The sequence below is a fragment of the Carcharodon carcharias genome, chromosome 31 (assembly GCF_017639515.1).
Source record: "Carcharodon carcharias isolate sCarCar2 chromosome 31, sCarCar2.pri, whole genome shotgun sequence".
Taxonomy (NCBI): Eukaryota; Metazoa; Chordata; class Chondrichthyes; order Lamniformes; family Lamnidae; genus Carcharodon; species Carcharodon carcharias.
The window spans coordinates 26,603,998-26,623,002 of NC_054497.1; positions in this window are offsets into that span (position 1 = coordinate 26,603,998).

Here is a 19,005-nt window from a genome sequence, read left to right on the forward strand (position 1 = left end):
AATTGTAGCAAAACTTCATTATTCCTGTACTCCAATCCTGTACTGATACTGGACAGAATAGCTAGGGGGAGCTTCAGCAGACGAATATTTCAGGAGGAGGCAGCTAGAACAGCGTTGACGGGCTGCCAGGGAAAGAAGATGCTACTCAAAATATCGGGTGTACTGCTCGTGAGTCAGCTACCATCAAATGACAAAACACCAGTGCCTTAGGAAATTATGCCTCTCTAGGCAGGTAGTCTCAGACATTTATGCTTTGGTCTACAACGACCTGATGCCTTGCGGACCCCATGGCAGTCCCCTACCTGCCACCGTCAAGGTCACTGTTACCCTGAATTTTTGTGCTTACCGGTCGTTCCAGGGATCCGTAGCGAGCCTGGGTGGCATCTCACAGTCAGCAGCTCACCACAACATCAGGCAGGTCATGGATGCTACATTTTGAAGGGCAGGAGAATACATCCATTTTGAAACAGATGGTCCAGCATGGCACAGGGGGCATTGGGCTTTGTGGCCATCGATGGTTTTCCGCAGGTCACGGGTTCATCGATTTGCACCCACGCAGCCATCAAGGCACCGACAAACCAGCCATCCAAATTCCTGAACAAAAAAGGCTTTGGATGTCCAGCTGGTCTGTGACAACAGGAAGTACATCATGTCGGTCTGTGCTTGGTTTCCAGGCAGCTGTCTTAATTTCTTCACCCCGCCAGGGTTGCAGCTGCCATACCTCTTCAGGTCAAGATCCAGATCTGTTTGCTGAGGGATAAATTTTATCATCTAAGGAGGTGCCTCTTGACGCCCACCTAAGGCGCTGCAACCAGGGCCATTTACTTACACAAAACTGCACTGAACAGACCTTGGCATCTTGAAGATTACTTAAGTCGCCTTAATCATCTGGGTGACATCCTCCAATACGAGCTTGCCAGGGTATATTGTCGCTTTCTCCTGCAAGCTACACAACATGACTATAAAAAGAGGCCTACAGCTGGATGAAGAGGAGGACCTGGTATACAGCTCTTCCTAGGAGGACAGGAAAGAGAAAGAAAAGGGAGGATGAAGGTGGTGCTGCAGAGGATCCCAGTGCACAGGCATTGAAAGAAGACTACCGAGGCCATCCCAGGGCTCACGGCAATTGATAGTCCAGCATGGCCACAAGGGCCAGGTCAATTCAGCAATGTTTCATTTGAGTAGATGATTCTGCAGCTCACCTTCCATCAGAGAGAGAGAAGTTCTCCAACAAGCACACACATGTGAAGAATCCAATTGCCACCCGAAGACTTTGAGAATGTGGTCTCCACTGCCACCACTACCCTTCATCACAGAACATACAACTGCACCAAATCCAGCACCCCCTCCCCAACCTTCATTTCACTTTCCCAACAAGTTTTAAAAAAATGATTGATCAAAATCATCACAAATTATCACTATTACAAGATAAATCAATAACAAAACAAAGAGACAACTTAACCCAGGTGACCCATCAAGTCCAACTTGCGTTTACACAAACTCCATAAGGTGCCCCTGTGGCTGACGATGAGATGGAGGCAGCCTGCTCCATTATGTATGCACCCAGCTGAAATGTTTGCTGCTTCTGTCCTTGTTGTGGAGGTGCCCATGGAGGCTGCTGCACCTGTGTGCAGGGGCAGCCTCTAACATAGGGCCAGGCAACACAGATGGGTGCTGAGCCAGACAGGCAGAGGAGACGAGAGATGATACTGGTGTCCCTGCGGGTTAGGCCCCTCATCAACCTCTTTGACCGGCTCAGCCCTTTCATGGCACCCTTGTATGCTGGATAAAGCGACTGACTGGGATATGCAGCTGGCATTCACTCCATGCATCTCTGCATGATGGATGGTTTCCTCAGTATAAAGACAGGATTTTGCCTCTGCAAGGACTGTGCAGCAGTCACTCCTACCAATATTGTCATGGACAGATGCATCTGTGACAGGTAGGTTGGTGAGAATGGTGTCAGGTAGGTTTTTTTCCTCTTGCTGGTTCCCTCACCAAATGCCATAAACTCAGTTTGGCAGATATGCCCTTCAAGATTAAGCCAACTCAATAACTCAATCAGTGGTGGTGCTACTGAGCCACTCTTGGCAATGGGCATTGAAGTCACCCACCCAGAGTACATTCTGTGCCCTTTCTACCCTAATGGCTTCTTCCAAGTGGTGTTCAGCTTGAAGGACCTGATTCACAACTGAGGGGGATGGTAGGTTTCCTCGTCCATGTTTGACTTGATCTCATGGGACTTCATGAGGTCCACAGTCAATGTTGAGGAATCCCAGGGTAACTCTCTCCTGACTGTATATTACTATGCCGCCACTCTGGGACAAAGCATACTTGAGGATGGTGATGGAGGAGTCTGGGCCAATGACTATAACATATGATCCAATGACTAAGCCTATGTCAGGCTGTCGCTTGATTAATCTGTGAGACAGTGCTCCCACTTTTGACACAAGCACCTAGGTGTTAGTGAGGACGACTCTGCAGTGTCGAATGGGCTGGGTGTGCCATTGTCTTTTCTGGTGCCTAGGTCAATGCCAGGTGGTCTGTCCAGTTTTATTCCTTTTCCATTTTTCTACAGAAGTTTGGCCGTTTCAGAGGGCAGTTAAGAGTCAACCACATTATGTGGATCTGGAGTCACATGTAGACCAAATCAAGTAAAGGATAGTAGTGAACTAGATGTTTTTTGTTAATGACAATCTGATCATTTCATGGTCACCATTATAGCTTTTAACTCCAGATTTGTTCATTAATTGAATTTAAACCCCACCAGCTGTTGTGCTGAGATTTGAACCAGTTTTCCCAGGTCCTGGCCCTGTTGGGTTGCAAACTGTCCATGTCCCATCTCTCCCATAACAGTCACAATGTCCCAAGAATCTAAAGCTCTCCTTCCTACACCATTGCTCCAGCCATGCACTAATCATTCTATCCTCCTATTTCTATTCTCACTAGCACTTGGCATTGGGAATAATCTTTCCAATTTCCCTAAAATCTGCTTGCAAGGACCTCACGTTCTTTCTACCCATGTCATTGGTGCTGATGTGGACCACAGCCGCTGACTGTTCACCCTACACCCCCCCCGCCACTCAAAGTTCTCTGCAGCCCAAATAAAGTAAAAAATAAATAGTTGGTACCACTAACATACAGCACACAAAAATTTGGAAGAATTCTGGCCCTGAGGCACAATGTACATGGGCTATAAAGAAAAATATGATCAAAAGGAAGTTTTTCAATGAAATCCCACAGCAGATGAATGTATAATTAATGTATAATATTGAAGCTGCAGGATAAATACATTCCTACAACTAACAAGTTCAAATGGTGGATTAACAAACACTTCAACAAAGTGCAATAAAGAAAAAAAGTGGCCTCTACAAATCTAGCGGGGTAACTAGGGAAAAAGGTTTATGGTGCACTGACAATCAATATGAAAAAATCAACGAATACTGGGAAGGTCTCAGTACATTGGAAATAGGCCAATGTAGTGTTATTTTCAAAAAAAGGCCAACATAAACAGAAAAATATTTCCATTACATGGAAAAATAACAGAATTAGTTAACAGAAGGAAACTTCAGGATTATCCGTCCTCACACCTTCCTCTTTCTCCAAGAAACATGATAGGGTCCCCCTTGTCCTCACTTATCACCCTACTAGCCTCCGCATTCAAAGGATCATCCTCCGCCATTTCCACCAACTCTAGCATGATGCCACCACCAATCACTTCTTCCCTTCACTCCCCTGGCGGCATTTCTCAGGAATCGTTCCCTCTGGGACACCCTGGTCCACTCCTCCATCACCCCCCAAACCTCAACCCCCTCCCACAGCACCTTCCCTTGCAACCGCAGAAGGTACAACACCTGCTCCTTCTCTTCCTCTCTCCTCACAGTCCCAAGGGCCCAAACACTCTTTTCAAGTGAAGCAGCATTTCACTTGCACTTCCCTCAATTTAGTCTACTGCATTTGTTGCTCCCAATGTGGTTTCCTCTACATTGGAGAGACCATAAGCAGACTGGGTGACTGCTTTGCAGAACACCTTCGGTCTATCCGCAAGCATTACCCAGACCTCCCTGTCGCTTGCCATTTCAACACTGCACCCTGCTCTCATGTCCACATGTCCGTCCTGCTGCATTGTTCCAGTGAAGTTCAACGCAAATTGGAGGAACAGCACCTCATCTTCCGACTAGGCACTTTACAGCCTTCCGGACTGAATATTGAGTTGAACAATTTTAGATCATGAACTCTCTCCTCCACCCCACCCCCTTTTTTTTCCAATAATTTATATAGATTTTTCTTTTCCCACCTATTTCCATTATTTTTAAATGTACTTCCATCCATTGTTTTATCTCTACCTTTTAGCCTTTTTCAATTCCTTCACCCCACCCCACCCCAACTAGGGCTATCTGTACTTTGCTTATCCTGCTTTCTACCCTTAATTAGCACATTCCTTAGATAATATCACCACCTTCAACACCTCTTTGGCCTTTTGTCTGTGACATCTTTTGGTTATCTCCACCTATCACTGGCTCTACTTGTCCCACCCCCCTTAAGCCAGCTTATATTTCACCTCTCTTTTATTTTAATTAGTTCTGTTGAAGGGTCATTCGGACTCGAAACGTTAACTGTGTTCCTCTCCACAGATGCTGCCAGACTTGCTGAGTTTTTCCAGGTATTTTTGTTTTGTTTTGGATTTCCAGCATCCACAGTTTTTTGCTTTTATTTCAGGATTATCTATTAGGCGCCAACTGACATCTATGGCAAAAAGCAGGTAACTACTTGGTTCAATCATATCTACTCTGCCAGTCTGTCACTTCTTTAGCAAAAGCTGAAGACTCTTCATAAAACCTCTTACCTGTCTTCATATATATGTGTCAGGTACAATATTACTAAAAGACAGTGATGATGGTTCTGAAGCTCTTCATCTATTCCAATTGTATCTAAACTTTCTGAAAGCATGGATATTGCATCTGAAAATGTGTAGTTCATGTGTGGAATACACTTTGCAAAAAGCACAGATATACTATCCAGATCTAAAATGAGAAAAAAAAATTATCATAGATAATAACAATGAGCTTTTTTCATTTTTTAATCTTAATCCTAATTACCTGGACAACAGCAGAGCAATAAAACTTTTTGCAATGGATTAGGCAAGTTAATTAAACAAGCATGAACGACAGTTCAGCAGCTACAATTGACATCAAGGCACCCAAACAAAGGAGCAGAATAGGATCAGCCAGGATTACTGCTCTTGATTGTTAAGTAATAGCTCTTGCATTTGTGGACATTAGACGAGGAAATTATTGAGTTTGGCTGTGATGTTTGCTGTGGTTGAACAGTGTATCAATAACAAGTTCAAATGGTGGATTGTTGAAGTGTTTGTTAATCCACCATTTGAACTTGTTATTGACACACTGCAATAGGATCAGGCAAATAATAGGCAATTGGGCAAATTATTCAGGGGGTGTCACTAGCTGTGGAGCCATAGTTCAGCATGGGGCACCGCCACCAGGAGATTAGGGAAGAAAATTGGGAGTAAGAGCAACACAGCAAATAAACTTTATAAATTAGCAAAAATTAAGTCACACACTTCTCTTCCCCATTTTTTGTCCCTTGCCATTCTAAATTATCGGACATTTTTAATTGCCTTGGGACCTTTCATTTACTTAAAAGCACTATATAAATGCAGATGCTGCCCTTGTACAAGTAAAACAAAAATTTCAACATATCTAGCAACCTACAAGTTATTAAAATATTTGAAATCATTAGGAGGATTATTGGACACTAAACAAGAAGTAAGAGGGAAGATATAGCAAATGGCCAACAGCATAATTAAAGAGTAGTTCTGGGATGTAGATCTGAAGATCCTTGAGTCATCAAACAGGTAGAGGAAGTATCAAGCAACAAAAAGAGTGCGGGTGTACTTTGAGTCAGGAGGCTGGCAATTGATTTTTAGGCCCCACCAGGGCTGGGGTCAGAGACAGGCAGGTGGGAAAAATAGCACTGCAAGCTGGTATGCTGGCTCCCCGGTTTCATCCAGCCTCTGGACCATCTTCATGGAAGTGGGATTAGGGGGAGGGGGGTGGCAGGCTGCTAATCTAACTTTTTACAAGCCAATTAATGGAAACCAACTGGGATTTCCAGTTGGCCTCCAGGTTCCTGCAAGGGGCAGGGGCCAGTTCAACAGTTTGGAGGTGGTCACCCAGCAGCACACCTGGGGGGCCATTGCTCCAGGCAGGCCCCTCCCTACCTGCCTGGATGCTGTAATAGCTGCAGGCCACAATGTAGCGGGGCTCCCCACAAACTTCCCCCCAACTGTGCTCTGGCGGCAAAACCCACTTTTAATTTAAACTTTGAAAAAGTTAGGGCACCGCCATTTGGAAGCACCCTCTCCCTCATTTATCTTGTATTGAAGCCTGCTGCTTCTTTCAAACCGAAAGGCCTTGATTGGCCATCCAGTTTCAAGTGCTTTAGGGGGAGAAGTAGTGGCATTGTGGTACTGTCACTGGACTAGTATCCCTGAGACCCAATGTAATGCTCTGGGGGCCTGGATTCAAATCCCATAAAGCAGGTGGTGAAATTCAAATTCAATAAATATCTGGAATATTGCAGCAGGCCAAGGACGGACATGTGGGCATGAGAGCAGGATGGTGTGTTGAAATGGCAAGCAACAGGAAAGTCTGGGTCATGGTTGTGGACAGACCAAAGGTCTTCCGCAAAGCGGTAACCCAGTCTGCGTTTGGTCTCCTCAATGTAGAGGAGATCACATTGGGAGGAAAGAATGCAGTAGACCACATTGAAGGAGGTGCAAGTGAAGCTTCACCTGAAGGGAGTGTTTGGGCCCTTAGATAGGTGAGAAGGGAGGAGGTAATGGGGTGTTGCACCTTCTGCGATTGCATAGGAAGGTGCCATGTGAAGGGGATGAGGTGTTGGGGTGATGGAGAAGTGGACCTGGAGGGAACAGTCCCCACGAAATACTGACAGTATCAGTGGCAAGGGGAAAATGTGTTTGGTGGTGACAATACTCGAATTGGTGGAGGATGATCCTTTGAATGCGGTGGCTGGTGGGAAGAAATTGTGAGGACAAGGGGGACCCTATCATTGTTCTAGGAGGGAGTGGAAGGTGTGAGGGCAGAGGCATGAGAGATGGGTCAGACACGGTTGAGGGCCCTGTCAACCAGCGTTGTGGGGAAACCTCTGTTAAGGAAGAAGTGCCATTTTGGAAAGTGACATCATCGGAACAGATGCGACAGAGGCAAAGGAACTGAGAGAATGGGATGGAGTTCTTAACTTTGTAGCAGGGTGTGAAGAGCTGTAGTTGAGGTAGCTGTGGGAGTTGGTGGGCTTGTAATGAATATTGGTGGACAATTTATCACCAGAAATGGAGACAGAGAGCTCAAGGAAGGGAAGGGAAGTGTTGGAGATGGACCATGTGAAGATGATATGGTGTGAAGGGGTGGAAATTGGAAACAAAATTGATAAATTTTTCCGGGTCCAGGCAAGAGCATGAAGCGACACTGAAACATTCATCGATGTACCAAGAGGGATGACACAGACTTTCTAGTTAATGAGGAGGAGTGTGAAATATTATATACAATAAGCATAATGAGAGAGGAAGTACTGGAGGGACTGTCATCCTTGAAGGTGGATAACTCACCAGGGCCAGATGCATTATATCCCAGGCTGTTCAAGAAAGCTAGGCCGGACATAGTGGATGCTCACGGGATGTGGGCATCGCTTGCTAGGCTAGCATTTATTGTCCAGTCCTACTTGCCCTTGAGAAGATGATGATGAGCTGCCTTCTTAAACCACTGCACTCCCTGTGGTGTAGGTACACCCACAGTACTGTTAGGGAGGGAGTTCCAGGATTTTGACTCAGCAACGGTGAAGGAACAGCGATATATTTCCAAGTGAAGATGGTGAGTGGCTTGCAGTGGAACTTCCAAGTGGTGGTGTTCCTCTCTATCTCCTGCCATTGTCCTTCTAGATGGTAGTGCTCGTGTCTTTGGAAGGTGCTGCCTAAGGAGCCTTGGAGAGTTTCTGCAGTGCATTATGTAGATGGTACACACTGCTGCTACTGTTCGTCGGTGGTGGAGGAAGTGAATGTTTGTGGATGGGGTGCCAATCAAGCGGGCTGCTTTGTCCTGGATGGTTTCAAGCTTCTTGAGTATTTTTGGAGCTGCACTCATCCAGGCAAGCAGAGAGTGTTGAATCACACTCTTGACTTGTGCCTTGGAGATGGTAAACAGGCTTTGGGGAGTAAGGAAGTAAATTATTCATCTCAGGATTCCTAGCCTCTGACCTGCTCTTGTAGCCACAATATTTATATGACTAGTCCAGTTCAGTTTCTGGCCAGTGGGTAACCCCAAGGATGTTGATCATGGGGGATTCAGTGATGGTAAAGCCATTGAATATTAAGGGTTGATGGTTAGATTCTCTCTTGTTGGAGATGATCATTGCCTGGCTCTTTTGTAGGAATTAAGGATGGGCAATAAATGCTGGCCTAGCCAGTGACACCCATCTCATGAACAAACAGGAAAAAAAGAGCTCACCTGCTGTCTTTAATTGGACAGTGAGCCAGTACTTTGTCCAACCTGGGGAAAAAAAATAATTTTCCCACATTATGGGTTTCTGTAATGTCAACATGACAATGGAGTTCCCGCAATGAATATCTTGCACCTGGAGTTCTAAGAGGTACAGTAAAGAAAAGCTGCGGAAGAGGGCAAGGACTGTCAAAATCAATGCAGTAACAAATATGTAAAAACAGTGATAAGAACATAAGAATTAGAAGGAGTAGGCAATTCAGGCCCTCGAGCCTGCCCCGCCATATAATACGATTTCAGCCTCAACTCCAATTTCCCACCCTCTCCCCATAATCTTTCAACCCATTACTATTTAAAAACCTGTTTATTTCCTCCTTAAATTTATTCAGCATCCTGGCATCCACTCTGAGGTAGTGAATTCCACAGATTCACAAACCGTTGAGAAAAGTAATTCCTCCTCATCTCTGATTTAAATCTACCACACATTAGCCTAAAACTATGGCCTCTCGTTCTAGAATGCCCCACAAGGGGAAACATCCACTCCACGCCTACTTTGTCTGCCCCCTTTAGCATCTTATATATCTCAATTAGATCTCCTCTCATCCTTCTAAACTCCAGCAAGCGTAGGCCTAAACTGCTCAATCACTCCTCATAAGACAAGCCCCGCATATCTGGAATCAATCTAGTGAACCTCCTCTGAACCACCTCCAATGCAACAACATCCTTCCTCAAGTAAGGGGACCAAAACTGTGCTTGTCTCACCAATGCCTTGAACAATTGCAACAACACATCCCTATTTTTATACTCTATTCTTTTAGCAATAAATGCCAAAATTCCATTTGCCTTCCTTATTACCTGTTGTACCTGCATACTAGCTTTCAGCGATTCATGCACAAGGACACCCAGATCCCTCTGCACTGAAGCATTCTAATTTAAACATTAAATAACGTCGCCTTTTTATTCTTCCGACCAAAATGGATAACCTCACACTTATCCACATTAAGCTCCATCTGCCAAACTTTGGCCCATTCATCTAACCTGTCCATATCCATTTGTAAATCTTAATCCTTCATTACAACTTACTTTCCCACCTATTTTGGTGTCATCTGCAAAATTAGCCATAGTACCTTCTATCCCTGAATCCAAGTCATTAATATAGACTGTAAATAGTTGGGGCCCAAGGACCAAACCCTGTGGCACCCCACTAGTTACAGCTTGCCATCCAGAAAAAAATCCATTTATCCCAACTCCCTGCTTTCTGTTGGTTAGCCAATCGTCTATCCAAGCTAATATATTACCCCTAACTCCGTGTGATCTTATCTTGTGTATTAATCTTTTGTGCGGCACCTTATCAAAGGCCTTCTGGAAGTCCAGATATACTACATCTACAGGATCCCCATTATCCACTTTGCTTGTCACAACTTCAAAGAACTCTAGCAAATTAGTCAAACATGATTTACTCTTCATAAAACCATACTGACTCTGATGGATTGCATTTTGACTTTCCAAATGCCCCATTACTACTTCCTTAATAATGGATTCCAACAATTTCCCAATGGCAGACATTAAACTAACTGGTCTAGTTTCCTACTTTCTGCCCCCCCCCCCCTTTGAATAAGGGCATTATATTTGCATTTTTCCAATCCTCTGGAACCTTTCCAGAATCCAGGGAATTTTGGAATATTATAGCCAATGCATCCACTATCTTCACTGCCTCTTCCTTTAAGATCCTGGAATGTAGGCCATCAGGTCCTGGGGACTTGTCACCCTTTAATTCCAATAGTTTGCTCAGTACATTTTCTCTAGTGATGGTGATTGTTCTAAGTTCCTCCTTCTCTATACCCTCTGCACTACCTGTTACAATTGGGGTGGTACTAGTGTCCTCCACTGTGAAAACTGAGGCAAAAGCATCTCTGCCATTTCTGCGTTCCCCACTATTAACTCCCCAGTCTCATCCTTCAAGGGACCAACATTCACTTTAACTACTCTCTTTCCTTTTATATACTTGTAGAAACTTTTGCTATCAGTTTTTACATTTTGTGCTAGTTTTCTTTCATAATTTACCCTTGCTCTTTTTATTATTTTTTTTAGTAAACTTTTGTTGATCTTTAAAAGTTTCCCAATCTTCCAGCCTGCCACTGACCTTTGCAATTTGGTATGCCTTAGTTTTTGCCTTTATGTTATCTTTAACTTCTTTGCTTAGCCAGGAATGCTTTTCCCCATCTTACCATCTTTCTTCCTCTTTGGAATATACTTTACTTGGGAGGAATTGAATATCTCCTTAAATAACTGCCACTGTTCATCAACTGTCCTACCTTGCAGCCTTCCTGCCCAGTCCACTAGGGCCAAATCTGCCCCCATGCCTATGTAGTTACCTTTGTTTAATTCCAGAACACTAGTTTGGGACTCAAGTTTTTTGCTCTCAAACTGAACTTGAAATTCTAGCATGCTACGATCACTCTTCCCTAGAGGATCCTTTACTATGAGATTATTAATTAATCCCATCTCATTACACAAAACCAAATACAGAATAGCCTGCTCCCTGGTTGTTTCCACAACATATTGCTCCAAGAAACAATCTCTAATACACTCTATGAACTCTCCCTCGAGGCTACCCTTGCCAATTTGATTAGTCCAGTCCATATGCATATTAAAATCACCCATGATTATTGCCATTTCTTACATGCTCCCAGTATTTCCTGGTTTATACTGTGCACAACTGCTGAACTACTATTTGGGGACCTATAGATTACTCTCACCAGGGACTTCTTTCCCTTGCTATTTCTTATTTCTACCCAAACTGACTCTACATCTTGCTCTCCAGTGCCTACATCATTCCTCACTATAGCACTGATCTCTTCCTTTACTAACAAAGCTGCACCACCTCCTTTTCCTTCCTGCCTATCCTTCCGAAACACTGAGTACCCTTGGATATTCAACTCCCAAACCTGTTCTCCCTGTAACCACGTCTCAGTAATCGCCACCAAATCATACCTCTTTATCTCCATTTGCGCTGTTAACTCATTAGTTTTATTCCGAATGCTATGCGCATTCAGATACAAAGCCTTTAAGTTTGCCCTATTGTCAATTTTCCCTATGATTCTTTGGTGCAATATGGCACACACTCTGTCCCTTCCTTTCATTTTCTGGTAACAATTAGCCTCATCACTAACTTGCACTCATACCCTCTCCTTAAACTTTGATTTTTTATATTTCCATGCAACTGAACCCTCCCCCCGACTATTTAGTTTAAAGCCCCATCTACAACCCTAGTTGCAATTCGCCAAGATTCAAGCATGATTCAAATCGAACCCGTTCAAATAGAATAGCTCCCTCTTTCCCCAGTACTGGTGCCAATGTCCCATGAATTCAAACCCATTTCTTCCACACCAATCTTTTAAAGAGGTAAAGAGGCATTTACCGCTTTGATCTTATTAACACTGCGCCAATTAGCTCGTGGCTCAGGTAGTAATCCAGAGATTTTTATTTTCATTTAAGGGATGTGGGCTTCATTGATAAGGCCAGCATTTATTGCCCATTCCTATTTGCCCTTGAGAAGATGGTGGTGAGCTGCCTTCTTGAACCACTGCAGTCCATGTGGTGTAGGTACACCCACAGTGCTGTTAAGGATGGACTTCCAGGATTTTGACCCAGTAAAAGTAAAGAACGGCAATCTATTTCCAAGTCAGGATGGTGAGTGGCTTGGAGGGAACTATCTGCTACCTTAGTCCTGGATGGTAGTGCTCGTGGATTGGAAGGTGCTGTCTAAGGAGGCTTGGTAAGTTTCTGCAGTGCATTTTGTAGATAGTTCACACTGCTGCTACTGTTCGTCAGTGTTGGATGGGATGCCAATCAAGCAGGCTGCTTTGTCCTGGATGGTGTCAAGCTTCTTGAGTGTTGTTGGAACTGCACTCATCCAGACAAACGGAAAGCATTCCATCACACTTCTGACTTGTACTTTGTAGATTGTGGACAGGCTTTGGAGAGTCAGGAGGTGAGTTACTTGCTGCAGGATTCCTAGCCTCTGACCTGTTCTTGTAGCCACAGTATTCATATGGCTAATCCAGTTCAATTTTTGGTCAATGGTAACCCTCAGGATGTTGATAGTGGGGGATTCAGCGATGGTAATGCCATTGAATGACAAGTGGCGACTGTCAGATTCTCTCTTGTTGGAGATAGCCATTGCCTGGCACTTGTGTGGCACAAATGTTACTTGCTACTTTTCAGCCCAAGCCTGGATGTTTTCCAGGTCTTGCTGCATTTGGAAATCAATAGTAATTAAATGAAACAGAGGGCTCACACATATATGGATTTTCAGATGGGTATTTGAAAAGGTGATGCTTTAGAAGTTTATTGATAAAATTAAAGCACATATTAAAGAGATTACAGCGGTATGCATTGGAAAAAAACAAAGCAGTGGCAAATAGATAATTTTCAGATGGCAAGTACATAAACAGTGGTGTCCCCCTGGGGTCAGCATTTGAATCACTGTTCTTCCCAAAGTATAGATACATATATTTATACACATGTATGATTGGAACTCAAGTATAAAGGACACATATCATGATAAGGTAAATAAATAAGGAAATGTTATACAATGGTAACTTGAGGGAATTAATTTAAATGAAGTGGAGAGATTGGAGATTTTTTTTTAAACACAGGTTATTAGATCATGGAATGTTCCATCTTAAACATATCTTAAGTTAGGTGCACAATGGGCAGTTGATGCTTCGAATGTGCCCATATGGCTAACACCATATGGCCCAAGCTATGTTTTGGCCTACAGACTATTTGCATGTAGCTGGTCAGCTCTGTACACAAAACTGGTGCTCCAATTAAGGCAGCTTTCCAGAGGCAGAGGGAGTGGTGAAACACCAGCTGGCTCTGTATAGAAGCCAGATGACAATTGAAATCTGTGGGTAGGGAGCGATGGGGCCACACACTACCTAAATATTTACACTGGAAATAGTCAACCCCAATGGGTAGAAGGCAAGTTGAAAATGAAACATTTAGTGTAGAGGAAAAGGGCAGAGAGCAAGCTCAAATACAACGGACTGAATGATCATCTTTTGTGCTGTAACATCCTAGAGTTTAGATTTTTCTCTGCCATCCCACCCCAAATCAGGCATGATAAAATACAGCAGGAAGACATGACTGGGGTTTGCTGCTAATTTTCCTCGACCACCACTCCCAGACACTGAGTAGCAGATGAAAGATCCAAAGTCCACTAATGGAAGGAGATGACCTCTATTTCACTCCAATTTCTCACATGTTGAAGCTCTCACTCTTGCCCAAAGCAGTAAAATATTTTCTGCAAACTTTGGAGCCCTTTAAACTCCTGCCCCATCTAATGCTGCAGCAGCAGTCATCACAACAATGCCTGGATTTTCATCTGGGCCACTTGCAGTAACCTTCTTATTAAGGGAATCCTGATCTGAACACATAATGAGTCCTGTACCAGGAAAGGGCGTTGATGTCATGGGAGGGTCAGGGCTGTAGCAAACTCACCCGAATGTCATATCTGTGGAAAGAGGAAAATCTGGCCCTATAATTCTTAATACCTTTGTGATATCCATAGAAAGGTTACAGCACAAAGAAGCCATTCAGCCATGTCTGCAATGACCAGAAATGTAAAATTTTTTTAAAAACTAGCCACCATTCTAATCCCAGCTTTCAGCACCAGGTCCGTAGCCTTTAGGTACGGTTACAGCACTTCAGGTGCAGATCCATGTACCTTTTAAATGAGTTGAAGGTTTCTGCCTCCACCACCAAACCAGGCAGCAAATTCCAGATATCCACCACCCTCTGGGTGAAGAAGTTTTCCCTCATGTCCCCTCTAATCCTCCTACCAATCACCTTAAATATGTCCCCCCTGGTAATTGCCTCTCTGCTGGGGAAACAGGTCTCTCTTGTCTATATAGACCCCTCATAATCTTGTACACCTCAATTAAGTTACCCACAGCCTCCTTTGTTCTACAGCAAACAACACTAGCCTATCCAATCTTTCCACATAGCTGCAATTTTCAAGCCCTGGCAACATTCTTGCAAATCGCCTCTGTCTCTCCATAGCAATTATGTCCTTCCTGTAATGTGGTGACCAGAGCTGCGCACAAAATTCCAGCTGTGACTCAATTAGTTTTATACAGTCTCAGCATTACATCCCTGATTTGTATTCAATACCTTGTCCAATAAAGGAAAGTATTCCATATGCTTTCCTTATCACCATATCCACCTCTCCTGCCACCTTCAGGGACCTGTGGACATGCACTCCAAAGTTTCTCATTTCCTCTACGCCTCTCAATATCCACCCCTTTATTGTGTATTCCCTAGCTTTGTTAGCCCTCCCCAAATGCATTATCTCACACTTCTCTGAATTGAATTCCATTTGCCACTTTTCTGCCCACTCAGCCAAACCATTGATATCACTTTGGAGCCGATAGCTATCTTCTTCACTATCAACTAGTTAGCCAATTTTTGTGTCATCTGCAAATTTTCCAATCATGCCTCCCACATACAAGTCCAAATCATTAATATATACAACAAACAGCAAGGGATCCAACACTGAGACCTGTGGAACTCCACTGGAAACCACCTTCCATTCACAAAAACATCAATCGATCATTACCCTCTATTTCCAATGGACTGAGCCACTTTTGGATCCAACTCAACACCTTCCCCTGCATCAATGCGGTTTTACTTTTCTGATCAGTCTGCCATCTGGGACCTTGTCAAATGCCTTACTAAAATCCATTTAGACAACATCCACTGCACCACCCTTATCAATCCTCCTTGTTACTTCCTCAAAAAATGTGATTGAATTAGTAAGGCACTACCTTCCCCGAACAAAACCATGCTGATTATCCCTGATTAACTTGTTCCTTTCCAAGTGACAGTTTATCCTGTCTCTCAGAATTTATTCTAATAATTTGCCCACCACCAAAGTCAGACTGACCAGCCTATAATTATTTGGCCTATCTCTTGCACCCTTTTTAAATAATGGTATGATGTTCATAGACCTCCAATCTTCTGGTACATAGCCTGTATCAAATGAGGATTGGGCTGAAAAGTGGCAAGTAACATTTGCGCTACACATTGCCAGGCAATGATCATCTCCAACAAGAGAGAATCTAACCACCAACCCTTAATATTCAATGGCTTTACCATCACTGAATCCCCCATGATCAACATCCTTGGAATTACCCACTGCCAGTAACTGAACTGGACTGGTCATATAAATACTGTGGCTACAAGAACAGGTCAGAGGCTAAGAATCCTGAGACGAACAACTCACTTCCTTACTCCCCAAAGCCTGTTTACCATCTCCAAGGCACAAGTCAAGAGTGTGATTCAACACTCTGCTTGCCTGGATGAGTGCAGCTCCAACAATACTCAAGAAGCTTGAAACCATCCAGTACACAGCCCCGCCCCCCCCCCCCCCCCACCGCTTGATTAGCACCCCATCCACAAACATTCACTCCCTCCACCACTGACGAACAGCAGCAGCAGTGTGTACTATCTACAAAATGCGCTGCAGAAACTCACAGGTTTCTCAGGCTCCTCAGGCAGCACCTTCCAAACACACGAGCACTAGCATCTAGAAGGACAACGGCAGCAGATACAGAGGAGCACCATCTCCTGGAAGTTCCCCTGCAAGCCACTCACCATCTTCACTTGGAAATATATCGCTGTCCCGTCACCGTTGCTGGGTCAAAATCCTGAAACTCCCTCCCTAATAACACTGTGGGTGTACCTACGCCACATGGAGTGCAGTGGTTTAAGAAGGCAGCTCATCACCATCTTCTCAAGGGCAAGTAGGACTGGGCAATAAATGCTAGCCTAGCCAACGACGCCCACATCCCACAAAATGAACGAGAAAAAGGATCCTCAAAGCATCCACTATGTCCGGCCTAGCTTTCTTGAACAGCCTGGGATATAATGCATCTGGCCCTGGTGAGTTATTCACCTTCAAGGATGACAGTCCCTCCAGTACTTCCTCTCTCATCGATGAATGTTGCGGTGTCGCTTCATGCTCTTGTCTGGACCTGGAAAAATTTATCAATTTTGCTTCCAATTTCCACCCCTTCACACCATATCATCTTCACATGGTCCATCTCCAACACTTCCCTTCCCTTCCTTGAGCTCTCTGTCTCCATTTCTGGTGATAGACTGTCTACCAATATTCATTACAAGCCCACCAACTCCCACAGCTACCTCAACTGCAGCTCTTCACACCCTGCTTCCAAGTAAGAACTCCATGCCATTCTCTCAGTTCCTTTGCCTCTGTTGCATCTGTTCCAATGATGTCACTTTCCAAAATGGCATTTCTTCCTTAACAGAGGTTTCCCCCCAATTGTGGTTGACAGGGCCCTCAACCGTGTCTAACCCATCTCTCATGCCTCTGCCCTCACACCTTCCACTCCCTCCTAGAACAATGATAGGGTGCCCCTTGTCCTCACAATTTCCTCCCACCAGCCACCGCATTCAAAGGATCATCCTCCACCATTTCCAGCATTATGTCACCACCAAACACATATTCCCCTTGCCACTGATACTGTCAGTATTTCGTGGGGACTGTTCCCTCCAGGTCCACTTCTCCATCACCCCAACACCTCATCCCCTTCCCATGGCACCTTCCTATGCAATCGCAGAAGGTGCAACACCTGCCCCATTACCTCCTCCATTCTCACCGTCCAAGGATCCAAACACTCCCTTCAGATGAAGCAGCGCTTCACTTGCACCTCCTTCAATTTGGTCTACTGCACTCTTTGCTCCCAATGTGACCTCCTCTACATTGAGGAGACCAAACGCAGACTGGGTGACCGCTTTGCGGAACGCTTTTGGTCTGTCCGCAAGCATGACCCAGACTTTCCTGTTGCTTGCCATTTCAACACACCATCCTGCTCTCATGCCCACATGTCCGTCCTTGGCCTGCTGCCAGTGAAGCCCAACGCAAACTGGTGGAACAGCGCCTCATCTTCCGATTAGGCACTTTACAGCCTAAAGTGTAGACAGATCCCACCTTCCCCAGAACCAGCCCCAATGCCCCAAAAATCTGAAGCTCTCCCTCCTGCACCATCTCTCCAGCCACGCATTTATCTGGTGTATTTTCCCATTTCTACACTCACTAGCATGTGGCCTTGGGAATAATCCAAAGATTATTACCTTTGAGGTCCTGCTTGTTAATCCTAATTCCTTAAACTCAGCCTGCAAGACCTCATCCATTTTTCTACCTGTATCATTGGTACCGATGTGGATCACAACCTCTGACTGTGCACCCTCACCCTCCAGGGTGTAACCGGTAACCGCTCAATAATATCCATGACCCTTGCACCAGGGAGGCAACATGCCATCCTGGAATCATATCTGCAACCATAGAAGCACCTGTCTGTTCCCCTAACTAATGAATCCTCTATCACTACTGCTCTTCCCCTTCCCTCTTGTACAGCTGAGCCACACATGGTGCCATGAACTTGACAAACTCATCAAGTTTGAAGCACTCCACTTTACAAGATAATCAGCCAGTCCGAACAGATAGTGCTTTTTTTGTCCACGTGATCTCTTAACAATTGCAAATGTACTCAAATTAAATCCCAGGGAAAGATGATTCTATCAGGAGAATGTTTGTGTTTTGTTTAAAAGGGTGAGATCAGTCATTGCTCTGAGATCAGTCATTGCTCACCTGGAGTTTAGGGTGAAAATGCCACACACATGCATGGCTTTGGACAAGAGAAAAGTTGACTTAGACCAAGACACACAAAAGGAAAAATCAGTTAAAAATTTCAACTGTTTATTGGCTAATCATATATCAGCATTGTCTTTGGTTTACAAAGTTTACAGATTAGAATATTGTATTCTCATAAGTATATGTAGCTTGATTTATCAGTGTTATATGTATTTTTGAGGCATTAGAAAGAAAAAAAATAGTAAAAAGTAAACCTACCATGCTGATAATTCAATACATTCTCAGTAGCTGAAAACAGGATTCGACACATACGACAAAGGAAGTCTGAGCAGGCCTGATTCAATTTTGGGTTTCTAATGAAACAGGAAACTGCAAAAATTATAATGTCTTCCATGTTAGAATTCTCACCAGCATAAGGCGCAACGGAGGACAATTTTAAGTCATCAACTGAAGTAGGTACATTTGATATCAAAATGGCAGCTAAATTCAGCAATAGAACATTAATAGGTTAAAGAAGAATTTATATTACCTGCCTCCAGAACAGAATTTGGCCTTCAGTTCCACTGTATACCTTATAAAAGATGAGGAAGCTGTAGGCAGATAATGGAGTATTTTAAAGAGTGGCTGCTTTTAAGTAAAGTTGAACATTAAATATAGGGAATGGGTGTTGTATATTCATGCCAATTCATTTAAAAGGGTGCCAAAAATATGATGCCTTAAATGTATAGACAATCAATGGTACTGGAATTTTTAATGGACAAAGGATGTCAGAATTGAAAGATTCATACC